The 20,187-nt window shown below is 38.6% G+C and overlaps 1 non-coding gene across 1 annotated transcript; it reads right to left on the reverse strand.

The window, feature by feature from the left end:
- Window positions 1-10,464: 10,464 nt before the first annotated feature.
- On the reverse strand, window positions 10,465-10,570 carry LOC140851379 (small nucleolar RNA R71). Its single transcript, XR_012134132.1, has one exon. It is a non-coding gene; the product is annotated as a small nucleolar RNA R71 (small nucleolar RNA).
- Between the last annotated feature and the right edge of the window lie 9,617 nt (window positions 10,571-20,187).

The following is a 20,187-nucleotide window of genomic DNA, read 5'->3' on the forward strand; positions in this document are numbered from 1 at the left end:
CACTGCGGATAATGCGCAATCGGGAATTGGTGACATACAAGGGTTAACGTGGCCTGTTATCCCCCGTGCAATTTGGCGTGTACAACTGGACCTGGTCCAAGTAAGCTGTTCCCCTAGCTACATGGCCTTAACGGGTTTTGAGGGGCACTGTTCCACGATGCTGCATATGTCTTCCTCCACGCTGCTCCATACTAGAAAACTTCACAAACAGGGATGGTAACGGGACGGATTGTTTTTGGCATATCCAATTGAATTCTAACAAGACTCATTTAATAATATCCTATAAGATTTGAAAAAGATTTAAAATTTAAAATTAAATGTCATTCGGATTTGAAACTTGACCATCGGATATCCACTATCCAAATTTAATTATATATATTTTATTTTTTTTTGAAAATATATATCTGATAAAGGGTGAGAGAATTTGAACTTCATATCTTTAGGAAATCCAACCATTAGTTATTTTCAATTGATTAGACAGATTTAGAAATCCAAATAACGCAATCTGCATAAAGGTTAATCAAGCAACTTGGGTATCCGACTGTTGTGGTCAAGGGCTCGTAGTTTGGACGGATCGATTCGTAGTTTGGATGGATCGATTTTCGCTCCCGCATATATGAGGTATTATCGATGGTATTGTCCACTTTGGCCTGTATTAGGTGTCACGTAGTTTTATCCTATGTGAAGGATGTCATAGGGGAGAGAAAGTTGTATTCTATATAAGCCAAACTCTCTATTGACACAACCAATATAGGACTAAAGATGCCGTCCTCTCGCAACACCAATAATTTTTCTATTTTTTAATGAGATAGACTTGGGATTTTTGGATAATTTTATAATCGGGTTTGGATGGTAAGATTTTAAATGAGTTCAGGTATGGGTAGGAAAAATTTTGTAGGTATCATAACCATTGCCATTTCTACTTCCAAGAGCTATTTTGTTGGGATAAAGAATAAATTCTATATCAAATTATCATATTTGATATGAAAAGTAGATGTGAGAGATGATAAAATAAATGATTGATCTCATATATTTTTCTAAGAGAGAAAAATAAATACCATCAGAGAAATTGTATTTATTTTCCTACGTTAGATTATTTAGTGGAAGTAATCTAAAATTACCATTTATTAACAAAAATACCTTCACTTGTATTATATTAATATTGTGTTAAGTACATTATATAATTAATATTAATTATATGAATATATATTATATTAATAAATATATTGATTAATAGTATTTATTCAATATATCGATATATTTATAAATAAATATTAAATATCAATGAATAACTTATAAATATTTATTTATTATCAATAAAACTAGAAGAGGATTTATTGATAATTAATATACTAATTTATATATCAAAATATACTAAAACTTATGTATAATATAAAATATATTTTTAATATATATATATAATTCAAAATATATTTATTGACTTGTGTTAATATATTTCCATTGAAATGTCCCGATAGCTTTCATATAAATGGACCATAATGGCTAATAAATAAATTGAACCAACAAAATCATTACTTAAATTTTTTATTTAAGGATATTGTTTGAGATTTGATAATATTATATAAGATTATCTTCAACCAATATGGTATCATTGTTTATAGTAGTTTTTCTATCAATCAAATATGATAAAATATAATTTTTTTTCTACAATAATTTTTTGATTCTTAGGACTTGTTAGATTTTCATCAATATATATATATATTTGGTAGGAAAATTTTCATCAATATTTGAATGCGATGAAAAGAGTAAAAGAAGAGGAGAGAGAGAGGGAGAGAACGGGGAGGCATAAAGCATGTTTTATAAATGGTGAAGCATCTAAGAATTGTTTTCTTTTTTTTGCACAAGCGGGCAGTCACATGGCATTTTAATGTGAGAGCAACCCATGAAATCAAGCAACAAAAAGTCCCAGAGATCTAGTGGGCACATGTCATCCTATCTCCAAATTCAATCTTCGAAGTGGTTCGCAACATAAAAAGTAATCCTATCAGCCGCACTGTTCGCCGTACATACATTCTTAAGCCATCTTTGGTTCTTTCATCTATGATGGACAAAACAGGAGAATCAACAACCAGTGGAGGAAGGTCGTCTCCAACACTTAGGGGGTGTTTGGTTCATAATCGAAATCAGAATGGGAATGAAAATCGGAATAGTTTGGAATCGAAATCGGAATGGTCAAATCTTCCGAAGTAATTGGTTCGTGACCGAAATCGGAATCGAAATTGGAATGAAAATTTGAATCTATAGAGGAGAGTAGGGATTGAGTTCTATATAGATTGATCCATTCTCATTCCATCCTGGAATCGAAATCAAAATAGATCTCCTTTCAATCAAATAGTTAGAATGAGAGTCATCTATTATGATTCTGATTGCAGACCCTCGTTCTCTCTAACCAAACACTCTCTTGCGGTCTTTTCAAGTAGTAGCAGCTGGCAGGTAATCCGTATTATTGAGGTCAGCAAGATTGGCAGATATAAAACATGGCTTTTCTTGGCACTAGAGTCGCCTGTTAGGATCAAGGTAACAAGCATATAAGCATGCAATGGATCCGAAAGATTTTTGATTCTAAAGGATGCAATAGCTGCGAGGCTTTGATTACCTGGGAAAAGAATTTAAATAAATTCCAGATCAGGAGAAATTGCAGCAGAGTTCAAAGGAAAAAGCATCATCAGGGGATGAGATACAACATTGTGGAGGGGACGAAAATCATAGCATAGTCGCAAAAGTTTCTTCAAAGCAGGTCTAATGCACAGATTTCTTCAAAACAGTTCTCGGCTCTCAATTGCCAGCATCCAAGAGAGAGAACCGATTACCAGCCTGTTCAAATGTGATGTCATTGAGAGAGCTCTTGAACTGAAAATCTATTGCACTCGTACAACCAAAGAACATTTTCTCAACAAGACCTGTTTCAACTGTCCAAAAGAGACTCTAAAGTCTCCAAATACACAGCAGTAGAAGATCTTCACTTAATTTGGAAGGCTCTGTTTCCAATAAGTTCCACCATAGAAAAAGCGATTGGCTGAATCTGGAGTGTGATTACAGAGTTTTTTTAAACAAGGTGTCTCAGCTATCAAGATTCTACCTGTTTCAGAGAAACGTCGGCATAGAGATAGCAAATTAGAATGCATAGCCAACAACAAAAGGGGAATCAAGTGATCTTTGGGTTCTTCTTCCTTCCTTGAAGAATAGCTTTGAAGCATCATCCAGCGGCGTAGGGAGGTTCTCGACTTTATTCCGATTTTTGAAAAATTCAGAAGCTAAATTTGGCCGCATAAAAATTAGCTTTCGGGAATGGTTAATTATTGAAAAGAACAAATTTGTCTATGAGAATATAGGATAACTTGAAGTTATCTCATACTTACAAAAGACTCAGAGAAACTGTGTGGCATTTTCATGCCACGCATTGAACTTTGTTGCATGCCGTAGATGTCCTCATAGTATTTTCTTGGTCATTTAACTGATTAAGTTTCCGTTCGCTTGGGCTTCATTGAGAAGGCTGTCGTTATAAAAATAATGCAGTGAACCAGATCGAAGCAATAGAGTGAGGTAAGGAAGACTGAATTGCATCAGATTTGGTGAAGATTTGATTCTATTAATTACCATAGCAAAAGGATATGCTTTCAGGTTCATTATTTAGTTTTTTTTTATTTTTTATTTTTAAATTTTTATGGGAAGGTCATTATTTAGGTGTTACTTCAATCTCATAGTTTCTGTGGCAGCAGCGAGCAGGATCTCTGTTGTATCTTTCAGCGACCAACATGATAACCTTCTGAACTATTGCAGATAGATTATTCATGGAACTGTTGCTGATATGACTGAAAGTGATGCAAATGACCCAGGTTGTCTCTTTGAAGGTTGGTGATAGAGACAGCATGGGGTATAGAAACATAATGTGGCTCCATTGTAGTCATGTTCTTGTTGGAAATATGTTTCTCACTAGATCATCACCATGTTTCATTCTTTTCTCGCTCAGGGTTTTGTAGTTGCGCTAGGACTTCACCTTGGTACTTGGTGGACTAGGTTCATTGTGGACCCAGGATGAAATCAAAGGACTCATTTCACTCTAGAATAAAATTATTAGGTGGCTTCATTGCACTCCAGCTTCATGGTGGATTTGGTCCACCTAATAATTTCTTGGGGATCCCACATGCTATTTTCCAAGCGATGGCCACGGTCAATTTTGGGTTAATAGGCTGGGCCCAAAGCTAGCATGTTCAGTAAAGGGTCCGCCACGTGGGTTGGCCTGTTAGCAGCCTTATCTAAAGCAAACTACGTTTTCTTCTCATCATGGACCTTAAGCTCCATGATACTATTTGGATAGCATTTGATGACTCAAATAGAATCATCATGATGATCTAAGATCATTAGTGATTCGAATCCTATGGTAATCTGATCATCAGTGATCTAAGATCATTGTATTGGATAGATCATGGTCCGATGATTAAAGATTCTCAAGTATCCATGAATATCTATTTAGTATTCTATGAAAATCTAAGATTATTGATTATATAATACCAAAACTATTCATAATATATTTCATAAAAATATATTTATTAATCATATATAATATATTATAAATAAAATATAACTATATTTATTAATATATTAATAATTAATAGATTCTATAAAAAAATATTTATTAGTCCTATAAATTATTAATTCTATAAAAATATATTAATTGTTATTATAGAATTAATATTTTTATTTATACTTATAACATGTTATTTATTAATACAAATATTTACTTTAATTAGAAAAATAAGGTAAATAGAAGTAATATATCAAATATTTTTATTATATAAATATAAAGTATAATAAGATATCTTTATTTTAATTTAAAACTATCATTGAATCATAATATGACAACAATATGATTATTAATATATTATAATGTACTATATATCATAAATATAATATATAATATCGGATATAATATAATACTATATATAGAATCTTGATATAATATATTAATAATATATTGATATACCAAATTGTTTGCTAGATTGAAGGATATTTTTGTCATCTACGATTACTGCTACGTAGGATCATTATGGTTCAAGTAAATATGGTGATCTCATCACCTCCACTCACATCATTCTTGATTTTAGATGGATCATTCCATACCAAATACCCCTTTAGGGTCATTTGCCATTGATGTAGGCACGCAGCAAACACTCCATTATGGAGTTAAATACAACAAGACACTTGATCCTACCCATACTGGACCAGGTTCCATTGTGTGCCAATTAGAGTAAAGAGAGTAGTTGCCTTCCGGATTGCTATGGTGTAGAAAACAGACCTCTACAGGGTCACGTAGAGATGTCCCCTGAGTGCAGCACATAGGCAAAAACTAGGATCACTACATCAGACTTTTTGGGATTGAATCCGGGCACCAAATTGCTGTGTTTAAAACACTATTTGGGCTGGTCAGTATAATGATCATGAAAGATTCAGCCCGTGCAAGGTTGTAAAGGATAAAGATGGGTTTGTTCACAGGTCTTAATTTTTACGAGGCCCAACATCCTTGTATTTTGGCCCATTCTGAATTCACAACTCGGGACCTGTTCTTGGATAGTTTCAAGGTTTCAAAAGAAACATTAAACTCAGTCATAAACAAAGTATGGGGCTGATTGAATGCCCAAAAACTTGAAGCCAGCCCAAGTCATCTTATCTGATGGAGAAAAAAAGAGAAAATGCATAACAGCTAATATTTTGTAGATGAAAGTGCATTTGAATGCAACGTAACTTGTAACATCAGAAATATTTTTAATTCTTTTAAGAAATACTGGTTATAATTTTATGAAAAAGGATATTCTGAAGATCCCGTAAACATCTAAGTTCATAGAACTTGGCACTTCTATTTTACGTAGTTTTCAAGTTCATGACGTTTCCTTCGTTACCTTATAGCATGCAATAAAAGTAAATCTTTAAAATTTTCAATATTAAATTAAAGAAATGGACAGAACTTGTCTGTTGAAGCTCGAATGGTAAAAGCCACAGCTTTAAAGTTTCTTGTTCAAGCATTTGTTTCTCATTCCGGCGGAGTCAGAATCATTCCATTAAGTTGTTTGTCTTGTTTTCAGAATTCATTATCCTCACGCTAGCTAATGGTTGTATCCTCATCCTTAAAAAACGGGAGCAGATGCTTGAAGTAATTACTACAACGGCAGATTTTTACGAAGTATACCAAAAAATATCTTCTCTTGGAAAGAAATATCACGTGCCCGGTGGTTCCGACTTGTTAGCCTGTGATATTTCTTTAGCAAGAGCAAGAATTTTGATTTTTTTTTTTTAGGAATAACGAGGGAAGTAAGGCTTTTGCTCCCAGGTTTATTAAAGAGTAGGATGGCATTTATGAGGGTCAGTCGATAAATATTATGAAAAAATTGATCAATATTTTTATAAATTAATTTATCTATATTTTTATACTTTTCTAAATGAATGAGTAATTTTTTCATAGGTAACATTTACCTATAAAATAAAAAAAAATCTACATCAGTGAGTCATTCTTCTATTAGCGAAAATATAATCTTTTATTTTTATGCCAAACATACTTGTAACCCTAAAATAATAATATAATAATTATATTATGTTATATTATATATAATTTAATATGACACATTGTGATACATATGTATAATATAACACTGTTATTACTCATATCATAATATGTTATTATTATAATATAATATATTATTATAATAATATATTATATTATATTATATCATCTATTATAATATATAATATAATATAATATGAGATAGATTAGGTTCAGGTCGATCAGATTTGGCTCTAGTTCTAATCAGATTCTCCATTGTCCAATTCACATGGATCCCTCCACAGCAAAATAAAAATTAACAATCACTTTTCCATCCATTTGGTTTTTTTAACAAAAAAAGAAAAGAAAACATGCCATCAATGCGGATGGGACATATCATGGAAGCCTAAATGCATCAAGGGATGGCGTTTAGCTTATATTTATTATGGAGCCCGTTGGGTATAAAATAACCTCAGCCGAAATTCGTAAGAGGCCAACCCTCCCAGGACTCTTCCGACTTCTGACCTTGTACGGCATCTTTCTGAACTCCCCCGACCGTCCGAGCTTCCACAGTACCATCCAGACTCCTCCAGCAGTTGACCTTCCACAGTGTCCTCTAGATTCCTCCAACGGACGAACTCCTATCGTACCCTCCGGACTTAACCCCAGCCGAAGTTCGTAAGAGGCCAACCCTTCCAGGACTCTTCTGGCTTCCGACCTTGTGCGGCGTCTTTCTGAACTTTCCGACCGTCCGAGCTTCCACAGTACCATCCGGACTCCTCCAGCAGTCGACCTTCCACAGTGTCCTCCAGATTCCTCTAACGGACGAACTCCTATCGTACCTTCTGGATTTCTCCAATAATGAGCTCCTTCAGTCATCTATCGGACTACTCCAAATGCTCTCTGGGCTTCACTATCAGCCGATTTTCTACAGTGATCGACTACTCTCCGAATCTCTTCCAGACTTCCTCCTGTCACGATCGACTTTACTCCGAGCTTCTTCCGGACTTCGTCAATGTCCGGACTTCTCTAGCAGCAGGACTTCTACAGTAACCAGACTCCATCCAAATTTCTACAGTGGTCGATCGCCTTTCAAATTTCATCCGAGCCTCTACAGTAAGCGAATTTCGTCCGAACTTCTATTGCAAGTGGACTTCAGCCGAGCTTCTACAATAAGCAGTCTCCATCCGGGCTTCTACGGCAACCGGTCTCCATCCGAGCTTCTACAGTAAGCGACCTCCTTCCGGACTCCGTCCGAACTTCTACAGCGGATGGATTCCAGACGAACTTCTACAACGGACGGACTCTAGCAACCGAATTTCTACAGTGACCGACTGTCTCCGGTGTCTTCTGTACCTCTCCAGCTATTGATAAATACTTAATTGAAGTCATTTAAAGCAGAAAATCATATTTAATTTATTTTATTTATTAAGAATTTGATGCTTCTTTTTATGTTTTACAGGAAAGATGATCACCGATACAAAGAGTCTGATTCATAGATCAAAAAGACTCAAATTTAAAGAAATTTAGACTTAAAATAAAATTAAAATAAAAAAAAGATGCATATGGTATTATAGAAAATGAAGATACTATGCAAGGAATCCAAAAGGATATAGATGTCATTGTGAAGAAACAAAATTTTCTTTTTGGAATACAAAAAGAATGTTTCACCTGGTAGTGTTCCTGGGCGCGCGTGAGCGCGTGAGCGCGTGAGAGCGCGGGCACAGGCGCGGCATCGTGCAGGTGCAGGCGTGCAGGCGTGGGCGCGAGCGCGGCGAGCGGGCGCGTGGCAGGCGGGTTCGCGGGGAGTTTTTGCTGGCGGACGAACAGATACTTATTAAAGAAAAAAAATTAATATTTAGAAATACTTTGAGAGGAAAGATTTGTATTTTCTTTATTTATTTGTGATCTTTCCATCTCATCCATCCATCTTTTAGTCTTTAGCATTTTTTTTAGTCCCATATCGAAAAATCATGTAAAACTCCTCCCTCCTAACACCTATAAAAAGACTTTTGTACTCCCATTGGAGGGGGAGCCCAGAAATTCTTTTAGAGCCTTGCATAGAGGAATAGAAAGGGACTACTTCATGAGCAGCTAGGCTAGCAGTCTCGAGAGTGGAGAAGAAATTTTGTAACGACACAGAGATGGTTTATTGTTCTAAACTTTTTTGTATTTCTTTATATGCAATAAAGATTATGCTTTTTATTTAAATCGTCATGAGTTCTTTATTTGCCCTCTTTCATATGCTTTTATTTATACTTTCTTGTTAGATTAATATTAGGAACAACTTTTACTTTCTGGAGATGCACCGTGATCTACGGATACGGGACGTGCCGAGGAAAGAAGAGTTGTTTATCTAGTACTTTCCGAAGACGCGCCGTGATCTACGGATACGGGACGTGCCGAGGAAAGATAGATATTTTTTCTAAGATTAATCACATCTATTTAATTAAAAAAGAGATACAACTCTACTAGTGCAAATTAATTCAAAACTTTCGAGCTCTTTATTTTCTAAGTACATAAATTTTAAGATAATTTATTTTCTAAATCAAAACAACACTTCTTTCTTTTATTTTGTAATCTCAATTTAGCCCAAGGTCCCTGAGGATACGATCTCGACTCATCCTACCTACGTAGTGAGTAGAGTTATTTTTGGTGCTATCAACGACTACGCATCAAATTTTGGCGCCGTTGCCGAAGACCTTGGCACGGTTGAAAAAAAAAAAATCATTGACATTTCATAATACTTAACTAAAATAGCGTAACCTCAAATATAAAAATTTCTAACTTGATTGGACACCTTGTTTCTTTGCATTTCATCTCCATAATTAACTTTAAGGGCGCAACCCATTAACTCAGATAAGGTGGGGATTTGATCACCTTTTCTTGGCCCACAAATCACTCCCTTGCATTTGTAAAACCTAGACCTTAATCTAAAATTAACTAGACGTCAGTCCTAGTGATTTCGAGCTCAATAGGATAAGAAAGCTCTAGAGTTGAACCGAGTGCGGATTAGTTAATTGCTCGGTGTCTAAGGTAAGTGGTTAAAGAAAGTGATTTTCAATTGGTTCCGTTGACTGACCTGGCCAACTCAGTTGGTGTCTAAGGAAAGTAACGAGCAGGGAACCTCCCACATCTTATGCTTACCTGGTCGAGTCAGTTAGTCAGTCTTGAGCTTGGAGTGCTCAAAGGCGGTCTTGAAAGTTAGGAGCTGTCTAGATCTAAGTTAACTTTAGAATAGAGAGTCTATGATTGTTTAAGTTGATTGCAATTAACATCTAAACATTAACTAATTTCTCCATTTTCATAGATTTAAGATTTTTAGGTTCTTCTCTTTAGATTTTCTTCATTCTTTTCTCACTTTATTATAAAAATATATATATTATAAAAAGAAAATTTTTTTGTGTTTGCTCTACAGTATAATTGTAAGGTGTATGCTTGGCCATAGATCGTTACGATCAGAAATCCAACCTTTTGATCCAGAAATAGAAAGAACCTTTAGAGCCAACAGACGTAAAAATATGGACTGAAATCAGGAGAATGATCCACCCAAGCAATTGAAGGAGTACTTTACTCCTTCCACATATACCTACTCTCCTTGTATTCAAGTGTCCCCTGTGGAGGCCACTCAATATGAAATTAAGTCCAGTATAATCCAAATGTTACCTTCATTTTATGGACTTAGTAATGAGGACCCTTATAAACATCTTGAAGAATTTCTTGAGATATGCTCAACTATCAAAATTCATAACTTCTCCGATGATGCTCTTAGGTTAAAATTATTCCCTTTCTCACTTAAGGACAAAGCCAAATACTGGCTACATACTTTGGATTCCATGACTATATCAACCTGGGACCAGCTGCAAGGAGAGTTTCTCAAAAAATATTTTTCCATAAGAAAAACTAATCAAATAAGGAAAGCTATAACTAGTTTTTCCCAATTAGATGGAGAAATGTTTCATGAAACATGGGAGAGATTAAAGAACCTTATTAGAAAATATCTCCACCATGCTGTACCCAAGTGGCAGTTAATCCAATATTTTTATGATGGGCTATCGGAAAGACATCGACAAATGATCGATGCATCATGCGGTGGGACATTCATGCTGAAAAGTGAGGATGAGGCATGGCAACTGTTTGAAATTTTAAGTGAAAATTCATTACATCATATGTCTGCCTCTATTAGAGATAAACCCATGTTAAACCCAAAAAGAGGTAGAATATATGAAGTAGGAAATGCCATAGATATCCATCATAAGGTAGATGAATTGTCCCAAAAATTAGATCATCTTCTAAATACTGGACAATCTCCGATTCCACCTAACCCAATCCAAGAAGTTTGTGCATTGTGTGCAAGTCCAAACCATTTTGTTAGTGAATGCCCAGTTGCACCTTAATTTTCTGAGTTTGTGCACGAGCAGGTTCAACAAGCTCAAGCCCAACAAGCTCGCAGACCAGGAAACGATCCATATTCGAACACTTATAACCCCGGCTGGAGAAACCATCCAAATTTTTTCTAGAGACCACAACCAGTGGTTGATCCTGCCACACCTCGACCTCAATATCAAGACCCAACATATAGGCATGGACCATACCATCAATTTCAAAATGTTCCTCAACCGTCTACTACTGGTCACAGCTCAACTTTTGAGGAAAAAGTTCTGAAAGCACTAGAACGATAGAAGTCAACACTCAGACCCTTAACTCCCACACACAATCCATTGCTAAGCTAGAGACCCAAATAGGTCAACTAGCGACTGCATTCAGTAGGAGGAAAAGAGAAAAATTATCTAGCCAACCCGAGAGCAACCCAAGAGGGCAATCTGTGATTGAGAGCTCTAATACCCCAGAAATTTTTTCTGAACATGCCAAATCAATCATGACTCTGAGAAGTGGGAAGGTCATTGAACACACTAGTAAAACCAATGAGACCGACCCTAAACCTCTAACCGAAGCCAAATCACCCAAGAACAAGGAGGACCTGAAAATAGAGAAGGAACCAACTGCACCGGAATCATCTTACTTGCCTAAACCCCCATTTTTGGATGCCCTGAAAGTTTCTATTCCTGCAGATAAGAAGGGAGGAAAACTCGATGAGATGTTGGAATTGTTTAAGCAAGTCCAAATTAATCTTTCCCTTCTAGACGCAATCAAACAGGTCCCTGCTTATGCCAAATTTTTGAAAAATTTGTGCACCCAAAAACGTAAATCTAGATCACAAATCCCAAAGAAAGTATGCCTCACTGAACAGGCTAGTTCTGTCTTCCAGCATGCCACTCCTCCAAAGCTTAAGGACCCAGGAGCCTCCATCATTTCATGTGTTATAGGAGATTATCACATTGAAAAAGCTCTTCTGGATTTTGGGGCAAGTGTGAATCTTTTATCTAGTTCGGTGTATGAACTTTTTGGATTCGGAGAACTGAAACCCACATCAGTCATACTGCAGTTAGCCAACAGATCAATTAAGGAACCACGTGAAATGCTTGAGGATGTCTTGGTCAAGGTAGATGAGTTTTACTTTCCAGTTGATTTTTTGATTCTCGACATGGAATTAAGTGGCAACCCAAGACAAATTCCCATCATCTTAGGACGACCCTTCCTAACTATGGCAAATGCATGCATTAATTGTAGGACAGGAGTCATGGACGTATCATTTAGGAATAAGAAACTGAGACTGAATGCGTTTGATGTTTTCCAAAGACCATCAATGGATAGTTGCTTTGAAGTAGATACACTAGAAGATATTATAGAAGATGCAACACCCACAATTCTAGCACCAGACCCCTTAGATACTTGCTTGGCTCACTTTGGAGTGTGTAACTTTGAGGAATATATGAAAGAAGTTAACATCTTGTTGGATACACCATACGATAAAACCACTCCTCCATGGACAATCAAGTATGAGCCATTGCCCACATTAGCCAGTACACCAATAGTCCCACCTTTAGAATCACCACCTACGTTAGAATTGAAACCCCTTCCTGCTACGCTCAAGTATGTATTTCTAGGACTCAATGACACCCTCCCGATAATCATTGCATCAGACTTGACCCCTAATCAGGAAGCACAATTGGTTGGTATTCTGAAGGAACACAAAGAGGCTATCGGTTGGTCCATTATCGATTTAAAAGGAATTGACCCCTCCATTTGCATGCACCATATTCATTTTGAGGAACATGCCAAACCCCATCGAGATATGCAGAGGAGATTGAACCCAAACATGCGTGAAGTAGTAAAGAAAGAGGTGGTAAAGTGGTTAGATGCTGGAATCATCTACCCCATATCCGATAGTAAAGGGGTCAGTCTCACTCAAGTAGTACCTAAGAAATTAGGTATTACTGTGGTTGAGAATGAAGAAGGTGAACTGCTTCCCACTCACATATCATCTGGATGGCGAGTATGTATAGATTATAGAAAACTGAATGCCGTTACTAGGAAAGATCATTTTTCTTTGCCTTTTATTGATCAAATTTTAGAACGGCTAGCAGGACAAAGTTTCTTCTGTTTTCTTGATGGTTATTTAGGGTACAATCAAGTACCTATATTTTTGGATGACCAAGAAAAGACTACCTTCACCTGCCCCTATGGCACCTTCACTTTTCGACATATGCCATTCGGGCTCTGCAATGCACCCACTACATTTCAACGATGCATACTGACCATTTTTTCGGATATGGTGGACAAATATCTTGAAATTTTTATGGATGATGTTTCTGTGTTTGGAACCACCTTTGAGGATTGTCTCCATAATCTTTCCAAAGTTCTTAAACAGTGTATGGAGACAAATCTTATCCTAAGTTGAAAAAAGAGCCATTTCATGGTGCGGAAAGGAATTGTATTAGAACATATTATTTTTGAAAGAGGGATGGACACTCATGTTAAGATTCGAGCAGGAATAGGATAGACACTCTTTTAGCATCTGGCTGAAGACGTTAAACTTAGCACTTTTTGGGAGGCAACCCAAATTTTTTTTATTTTATTTTAACTGATCTTCATTTTTTTTAAGAATAAAGGACCGCTTTGTAGGGAAGAGTCTGTCAATAAACTTGACGTCTGGCTGAAGACGTAAAACTTAGCGCTTGTTGGAGGCAACCCAATAATTTCATTTTTTTTTTACTTTACCGCAGCTGCAGGAATTTAGAACAAGAGCCTATTAATCAATGAAGCTATCTTCAACTTTCGAAGCAAAATTATCCCAGGTGCACTCTCTCCTTTTATTTTCTTTGCTTTCCTACTCCATTGAGGACAATGTAGATTAAGTTGGGGGGGAAGAAAATTAATCAAATCCTCGAGTATGGTCAGAAATAATTAGTTTTGTGTATCTAAATTTTATTTTGATTAAGAGTCAATTAGGCATCCTAAATAATGAATGATTAATAGTCAAGATAATTTTAGAGATACTGAGGAATAAATTATTAAAAAAATTCAATGAATGGTAGGGTTTAGACTAGACCAAATTTTAGGAGTGATTCTACAACCCTCTTCTTACTGATCTTAATAAAGAATCTGCTTCATGAGAAATTGGGTGGAAAGGTCCAGGTATGCAAAAATTCTCCTTAAAATTTACTTAAAAAAAAAAAAACAACAACAACATTAGTTTCCTACTGAGTAACCGGGTCCTTTCGCCTAAGTAAGCGTTGTGGTTCGCGTAAAAAGGTAGGCAATGTTAAAAAAAAATAAAAAAAAAATATTAAGGAGACTAAATTGCAAGAAGATAATAAACCTCTTTCCCATTAAGTTAGAGGATTTAAAGAGTAAAGTGGGGAGTTGGTGAAAGAAAAGCTCTTGAAATTTTTTTAGTTAATACTCAGTCACTAATTGGGTCAAATTGATAATCCAATGAAATATCTCTTTAATGGTCTGATCAGGTATCATCTACCTTTTGGGATGTCTAACCTAATTTTTGATTCAAGATCGAATCGGTACACAATGCTGATATATCTATTTTACTCGAGGACGAGCAAAATTCAAGTTGGGGGTGTGATAAATACTTAATTTAAATCATTTAAATTAAAAAATTATATTTAATTTATTTTATTTATTAAGAATTTGATACTTCTTTTTATATTTTACAGAAAAGATGATCGTCGATACAAAGAGTCCGATTGATAGATAAAAAAGACTCAAGTTTGAAGAAATTTAGATTTAAAATAAAATTAAAATAAAAAAGATGCATACGGTATTATAGAAAATGAAGATACTATGCAAGGAATCCAAAAGGATATAGATGTCATTGTGAAGAAACAAAAATTTCTTTTTGGAATACAAAAAGAATGTTTCACATGGTAGTGTTCTTGGGCGCGTGCGTGAGCGCGTGGGAGCACGGGCACAGGTGCGGCATCGCGCGGGTGCGGGCGTGTAGGCATGGGCGCGAGTGCGGCGAGCGGGCGCGCGGCAGGCGGGTTCGCGGAGAGTTTTTGCTGACGGACGAACAGATACTTATTAAAGAAAAAAAATTAATATTTAGAAATACTTTGAGAGGAAAGATTTGTATTTTCTTTATTTATTTGTGATCTTTCCATCTCATCCATCCATCTTTTAGTCTTTAGCATTTTTTTTTAGTCCCACATCGAAAAATCATGTAAAACTCCTCCCTCCAATACCTATAAAAAGATTTTTGTACTCTCATTGGAGGGGGAGCCCAGAAATTCTTCTAGAGCCTTGTATAGAGGAATAGAAAGGGACTACTTCATGAGCAGCTAGGCTAGCAGTCTCGGGAGTGGAGAAAAAATTTTGTAACGACACAGAGATGGTTTATTGTTCTAAACTTTATTGTATTTCTTTATATGCAATAAAGATTATGCTTTTTATTTAAATCGTCATGAGTTCTTTATTTGTCCTCTTTTATATGCTTTTATTTATGCTTTCTTGTTAGATTAATATTAGGAACAACTTTTACTTTCCGAAAATGCACTGTGATCTACAGTTACGGGGCGTGCCGAGGGAAGAAGAGTTATTTATCTAGTACTTTTCAGAGACGCACCGTGATCTACGGATACGGGGCGTGCCGAGGGAAGATAGGTATTTTTTCTAAGATTAATCACATCTATTTAATTAAAAAAGAGATACAACTCTGCTAGTGCAAATTAATTCAAAACTCCCGAGCTCTTTATTTTCTAAATACATAAATTTTAAGATAATTTATTTTCTAAATCAAAACAACGCTTCTTTCTTTTATTTTGTAATCTCAACTTAGCCTAAGGTCCCTGAGGATACGATCTCGACTCATCCTACCTACGTAGTGAGTAGAGTTATTTTTGGTACTATCAACGACTACGCATCAGCTATTAACCTTCAACAGCGCCAACCGGACTTCAACAGTGCTAACCAGACCCCTCCAACGGACAAATTTTCTTCGGACCCCTCCAGCGGTCGACCTTCCACAGTGTCCTCAGACTCCTCCAGCGGACGAACTTCCACAACGCCTTTCGGACTCTTCTATCGGTCAACCTTCTATAGCGCCTTCCGAATTTCGCTATCGGTCGACCTTCTGTTGGATTCCTCATGCAACCAGACCTCTCCAGTGGACAGTCTTCAGTCAAGCTTCTACATCAGACAAATTTCAGATGGACTTCTCTAGCAATCAGACTCTAGCCGGATTTCTCCAACAGAAAGTTTCCGTCCGGACTTCTACAGCAGATGACTTTCGTTTGCAACATCAACGCCTAAGGCACCCAACAACAGTTAACCCGTCAGCAACCTCGAAAACATTCGAGCTTTTCTTAGATTGCTGAGACAGAGAGCTATTCTGCTCCACCAGACATCCCAACCGAGCTTCAGCCATCCGATCCAAACTCTCCGGCAAGTCACGATAACAAACACCACTCCACTCTCTATAACAAACTCCACGTGGCCCCGAACAGTCCACTACCTGGCAGTTACGGACGTCGCTGTCAATCGGTTACGCTCTTCCGTCTATAAAAGAGACCCCCCAGATACGTTCTCCTCTAAGCTCTAAGCACTATCTCTAAATTTTGTTAAAATTCAATTTGAGTGCTCCATTTCTGTTGAAGCAGAGTACTGACTTGAGCGTCAGAGGATCTTGCCGAAGCACCCCCAACTCCAGTTTAGACTTTTCTTACAGGTCCCGACGACGACCGTAATCCCTTCGACTCCAGTTTCTCCGGCATCGACGGAATTCTGCACTAACAGAATTGGCGCTAGAGGAAGGGGCTGTGTCTTCGCAGGATCCTTGTTCTTAAAGGAGTACTCAACGGAACTGTCTCCGGTTATCTTCTTCGACATCTTCTTCTTCTTTTCTAGTCAGATCCCAATCTGATGCCTTCCCGAAAGACATCCACCAGACGATCTACGGCCTCCATGGCCAGATCTCAGCAAGATCCACCAGCTCCGGCCTCATCTCCAGTTTTTCAGGCTTCTCCTCCTCCGACAACGGCAGTCGGCATAGAGCAGATCGACTTGCTGGTTCAGCAGGTCAAGGACCTCACCGAAGTGGTGCAGTCCATGCAGCAGCAACAGCAGCAGCAGCCGCAGACATCTGTGCGGTTGGAAAGAGCATCGTTGAAGTTCCAGAATTCGACGATCGGACGGCCCACTTGGGTCAGTCGCCCTGTATCCCCTGGATAGGAGAAGTAGAGGGCGGAGAGCTCTCTGTCTAATCACGATTCCACCCTTGGAGGGTCCCTACCTCCGTTCTGCCAGAAGACCTTCGAGATTCGCAATCGAGAAGATCTCCTGGATCAAAAGTTCCAATAGATAAACCGACGGATCGAAGAGCTCCACCATGCTCCCCCTGCTTACGGTGAGGATATCTGTACTGATCCTCCTTTTTCTTAAAAGATTATGCAGGAACCGATCCCGTCGAACTTCAAGCTCCCCCAATTTGAGAGCTACGACGGGATCTCGGACCATTTGACCACCTGGAGGCCTTCCGGACAATGATGCTGCTCCATGACGTGCCAGACACTATCCTGTGTCGAGCTTTCCCATCTACCTTGAAGGGAGCAGTAAAAAATTGGTACTCGATATTGAAGCCGGATACTATCTTCTACTTTGATCAAATGAGCCACCAGTTTGCAGCTCATTTCGTCAGCAGCCAACATCCCCAGAGAGGTTCGGAGTTCCTCATCAACATCAAGCAAAAGGAGGGAGAATCCATCCGAACTTATGTCAACCATTTTAATGCCGCCGCATTAGAGGTCCAGAACTGGGACCAATCAGTTGCAATGGCCATCCTGAAGAGCGGTCTTTAAAAGAATGACCTTCTATTTTTTCTGAAAAAGAAGTATCCCAAGAATTTTGCTGATTTGCTGGCTCGGACCGAAGGATATGCCCGAGCAGAGGAAGCCTTCAAGCTGAAGGATGAGGAGGCTGTGAAGGAGCGACAAGCGGATGACTCCAGCAAGCCTGCAGCTGAAAAAGGATCGAGTGAAGCTCGGCCACGTTCTCGAACTCCCTCCGGACACAAGCGTGTCTGAACTCCCCCTCGAGCTCGTAGGCAGAAAAGCCCGGACCGTAGAGTTCGGTGGAGCTCTCCTCTAGGAAGATTCCACAGCTACGCCCCTCTCAATGCTCCAAAAACTCAAGTACTGATGGAGATCAGGGAGCAGCTGCTAAGGCCCAAAAGGATGTGCACACACCCCGAGAAGCGCAACCCTAACAAGTTCTGCCTCTATCATCGTGACCACGGCCATGACACAGAGGAGTGTATTCAGCTCCGAGACGAGATCGAAGAGCTTATCAGATGGGGTCGGCTCAACAGATTCATCCTACGTCGGTCTGAAGGTAGGAAAGATCGATCGAGGGCCCTACCACAACCAGAGCCGCCAAAGAGGGAAGAACAGCCTGAAGATCGACCTCCAATCAGGATCATTAACACCATCTCTGGAGGACCCCATCGGGGAACAGCCAGGGGATCGGCCGGACCACCCAAGTGGCAGAGGACTGAAGAATCTATAACCTTTACTGAAGAAGATGCCCAGGTGATTCAATTTTCTCATAATGATGCGGTTGTAGTTTCTTTAAATATTGCTGACTATGATGTACGCCGCATTCTTGTTGATAATGAAAGCTCGGTCGATATTTTATTTTACGATGCATTCTCAAAAATATCTATTCCGGATGATCGATTAGGGCTGATAAGCTCTCCATTGGTAGGGTTCACTGGCGATGCTGTGCCAGTGGAAGGAGTAATAACTTTGATCGTAGTTGCAGGTCGTTACCAAAATAATCTAGAGCGCAAGTAGATTTTCTGATAGTAAGGGCGCCGTCTGCCTACAACGCAATATTCGGCCGATCTGGCCTCAATGCCCTCTGAGCTGTGGTATCGACCTACCATTTGAAATTGAAATTTCCTACAAGCCAAAGGGTCAGAGAGGTCAGAGGAGATCAAGTCCTGGCAAGACACTGCTATAACATAGCCATACAAAGAAATGGTCAGTCTGACCCCTGTCCGGTTGATGGATTAGACATCCGCGATGACCTTGCTGAAGAACGGGGTGAGCCAATTGAAGATCTTGTCTCAATTCTTTTGAACGATGGAGATGAAGAGCACGTGGTGAAGATCGGCTCTCGCCTAGGAGAAGAGGTACAGATATAGCTCATCAATTTTCTATAAAAGAATGCGGATGTTTTCGCTTGGGTTCCGGCGGACATGTCGGAGATTGATGCAGAAGTCATGGAACACTGTCTAGCTGTTGATCCCAAACATTGGCCGATGAAGAAAAAAATTCGAGGTCATACACCGGAAAGGCAAAAGGCAATAGCTGAGAAAGTTGATAAACTCCTGAAAGCTGGGTTCATCAGAAAAGTCAACTATCCGAACTGGATCTCCAATGTGGTTCTCGTCAAGAAGGCGAACGACAAGTGGAGATGTGTATAGACTTCAAAAAGCTGAACAAAATCTGTCCGAAGGACAGTTACCCTCTGCTCAGAATTGACCAATTAGTGGATGCAACATCGGGCCATGAGCTTCTCACTTTCATGGATGCATTCTCTGGCTACAATCAAATCAGGATGGCACCAGAGGATGAAGAAAAGACTACTTTTATCACTGACCATGATCTTTACTGTTACAGGATCATGCCTTTTGGCCTCAAAAATACAGGGATGATCTATCAAGGGCTAGTGAACAAGATCTTCAAAGAGCAGATCGACCGCAACATGGAGGTCTACGTGGACGACATGCTTGTAAAAAGTAAATCCTCAATGAACCACGTCGTCGATCTTGAGGAGACCTTCAGCGCCTTCTGAAAATACAAGATGAAGTTGAACCCAACCAAGTACGCTTTTGGAGTAACCTCAGAAAAATTTTGGGCTTTATGGTATCGGGGTGCGGGATTGAAGTAAATCTGAAAAAGATTCATGCTATCCAGGAAATGATCGCCCCGAAGTCAATAAAGGAAGTTCAGCGCCTTACTGGGAGAGTAGCAGCTCTGAATCGCTTCATCTCAAGGTCGGTCGAACGGTGCCTACCTTTCTTTCAGACTCTCAAGCAGCCGAAGAACTTCTGTTGGACCACTGAATGTCAGCGAGCGTTCGAAGAATTGAAGAACTACCTCGGCTCACCTCCGCTATTGACAAAGTCCGAACCTGGAAAGGAGTTATTTTTGTACCTGACGGTCTCTCCTGTTGCTCTCGCAGCAGTTCTGGTTAAGGAAGAAGCAAAAATT

The sequence above is a fragment of the Elaeis guineensis genome, chromosome 8, assembly GCF_000442705.2.
Source record: "Elaeis guineensis isolate ETL-2024a chromosome 8, EG11, whole genome shotgun sequence".
NCBI classification, from domain to species: domain Eukaryota; kingdom Viridiplantae; phylum Streptophyta; class Magnoliopsida; order Arecales; family Arecaceae; genus Elaeis; species Elaeis guineensis.